The sequence below is a fragment of the Empidonax traillii genome, unplaced genomic scaffold, assembly GCF_003031625.1.
Source record: "Empidonax traillii isolate 1590-97213 ecotype Southwest subspecies unplaced genomic scaffold, ASM303162v1 scaffold2:size4533513, whole genome shotgun sequence".
Classification (NCBI taxonomy): Eukaryota; Metazoa; Chordata; class Aves; order Passeriformes; family Tyrannidae; genus Empidonax; species Empidonax traillii.
Genome location: NW_020955195.1, coordinates 2,642,711 through 2,645,544, shown reverse-complemented (window position 1 = coordinate 2,645,544; position 2,834 = coordinate 2,642,711).

Genomic DNA, 2,834 nt, shown 5'->3' with positions numbered 1-2,834 from the left:
TTTAAAACTAGGATATCATGCCAGGTGTTAGGAAAGCACTCAAAAGTCCCACATTGTCAACAAAAATACTTTTCCCAGCCTCGGTGGAGTTTTGATTAGACCTCACACTGAAGGCAGGTTTGGCTCTTTCACCAGGAGTGCAAGACTGGTAGCCCTCTCCTTAAATCCAGAGCCACCCACTGGGAAGGTTTCTAATCCCAAGGGTTAAGGGGGACTTGTGCAGCAGCAATTTCTCAGACTGCAGGAGCAAATCCCGAAAGCTCCTGAATGCAGCACGCCACAGGAAGAGAGCAAGTCTGAGGACACAGCAAGGAAAACTTTTGAAGTTCTATTCTTTTAATGCTTCTTTTGAAAAAATGTAGATATCCTTAGATATTTTTTCAGCTTGTTCTAGCCTGGGAATCTCTTTCTGCTGCTCCTGATTTCCTTATCTTGGAGTGCCTGCATTTTATCGCTTAGAAGATTCCAGGTGTACAAGTAATTGTGGGTGAAGAAGCCTTTGGTGGGTGGAACAACACGAGACATGTCCTCACTTCCTGGCTCTCTTGAGGACAGACAATTCACTGAACGGCTCGACATGGTGGGGTGACAAGCAGTGAGAGACACTCTCTAGAGTCATTGGCAAGAAGTGAGACTAAAGATATCGGGTGACTTCCCACAGGAAGGGCCTACAATGAAGAACACGGTGTTTATCTGACCTGAATGGTTGGGAGATTACATCACTGAACACACACTGCACCCCCACACTGACACCTGCTATACCCAGAACGGTCCCCTCTTCGCATCTGCATTTCTGATGAGGATGCATTGTTCTGGCCGAGTTAATTTGAACTGATTTAGGGAAGCATTACAAGTGTTGCTGAGCAGAGATAGCACCACACACGGATATAAGAGCATTGTTGAGACAAGGTCTATATGGGATGTTCTGCCAAATGGTTCCCTTCCCTTCCTCTTCTCATTTCCTTGTTCTCCTTCAGTCACTGGAGAATGCTAATCCCGTTCTTCATTTGTTTATGTATAAACCAGTGACTTTCCAGACCTGCTACAAACAGACATTTGACTATAAGACTTCTCTGAAAAGATGCAGCAACTGCAGATAGAAATTTCTTTCCTGAATGATGACAACTTGATGGCATTTAGTTCCTCTGGATCTAAAGATTTTAATATTGCTAGGTTTGTATTGACAGCCAGAATATAGAGAGCCCTGAACTGACAGCTCTAAACAAAAAGCGAAATACTACAACTACTTTAATACTTCCATCCTACTGATTATTTTTCAATATCTGTTTTTGAACATCTTTAGAAACAACAAATTTACATCGCTTTGCTCATTTAAACCAGCAAGCTTCTGACATTTTGCTCATAGCACACAAAAGAGCAGGCATACAACTATGTCTGAATGGAGAAAGTATGGACACATCTATAGAGAGCAAAGTCATTGCTGGTTCCAAAAATTTCTCAGAATTAAGTATGTAGAATTAAAATCTAAGCAGCAGAAACTTCAGTCAGGATTTCCTCACCTTGCAGGTACATTGGCTAAAATCCTTTTTTTTTCCCCACCCTTTCCTTCCAACCAAGAACGTCTCTCTCTCTACCTGTCCAAACAACTGGGTAGCCATTGGACAGTCTATGCTGGTCAGACCGCTCCAGAGACAGTTGGCAGGGTGAGCAGGGATCACCTTTTCCAATGCTGGGCATTGCAGAGTAAAGTGGGAGAGTAATAGGGCCAGAGATGGCTCTGAAGGCTCAGAGGGGAGACCTGGACTGTTGTACATGCAACAAAAACTATTCTCTGCTTTACCTAATAGCATGTTTATTGTATTGAGGCTGCTGTGACATTAAAAGGGTAGCAATACCATGGTGTTTTTAGCTGTGATCACAGGCCTTGTCTTACACAGCTGTAGGAGTCCTTCTAGTCCCACAACCCAGACACTGACACAGGGGAAAGAGCACTGTCCTTAGAACACCCATTGCCAGCATTTCCATGCATTCCACTTTGCAGACTCTTCCACTGATTCCCTCAGGGTACTCCCCACCCTCCCTCTTCCCTTCGTGTCTCTCCATCCATTTTCCAAGGCATAGCTTCCCTCTGCTTCTTCCACAGGGAATTAATTTCTGCTCTTGTCAAAGAGCAGTCATCTTTGACCAAGTGTTGGAAGTAGAGGTTCCCCAATCAATTTGAAGATGCTCTAATCACTCTTAACATGATCTTAAATGTGCCTGTCACTATACTTCTTAATTCCAGCAACCCCCTTCTGTTGCTTTGGTAGAGCCTTGCTGTGCAGGACAGAGCAAACTGTTCTGGTGACAACCAAGCTGGAGCTCAGCTGCACTCAGAACACATGGGTGAAAGTGATTTTTAGTTACTTGCTTAAGCAGTAGTAGTGATTAGGGATTGGTGCTTTCCCCCAGTACCCACAGGGTCAGAATGCCTGCATTTTGGCAAAAGGTGAAGCAGAAGCATAATTCAAACATTTGTTGAATTAAAAAAAAAAACAAAAACAAAAACAAACAAAACAGAGGAAATTATCATTTAAAGATTAGGACAGTTTTTAAAAGGTCCTGAAACCGGAAAACCGCTACAACTTGCAAGCGGCAAGCTACTTCTCTTTTAATGAGGGATACTTGATTTCACATAGTGATTCCTTGATGCCTTATGTTTTTTTTGCACTTCCCAAAACAAAATAGCCAGAGGACTCTCAGAAATCCTAAACTGCCTTTTTTTTTTTTTTTTTTTTTTTTTTTTTTTTTTTTTTTTTTTTTTTTTTTTTTTTTTTTTTTTTTTTTTTTTTTTTTTTTTTTTTTTTTTTTTTTTTTTTTTTTTTTTTTTTTTT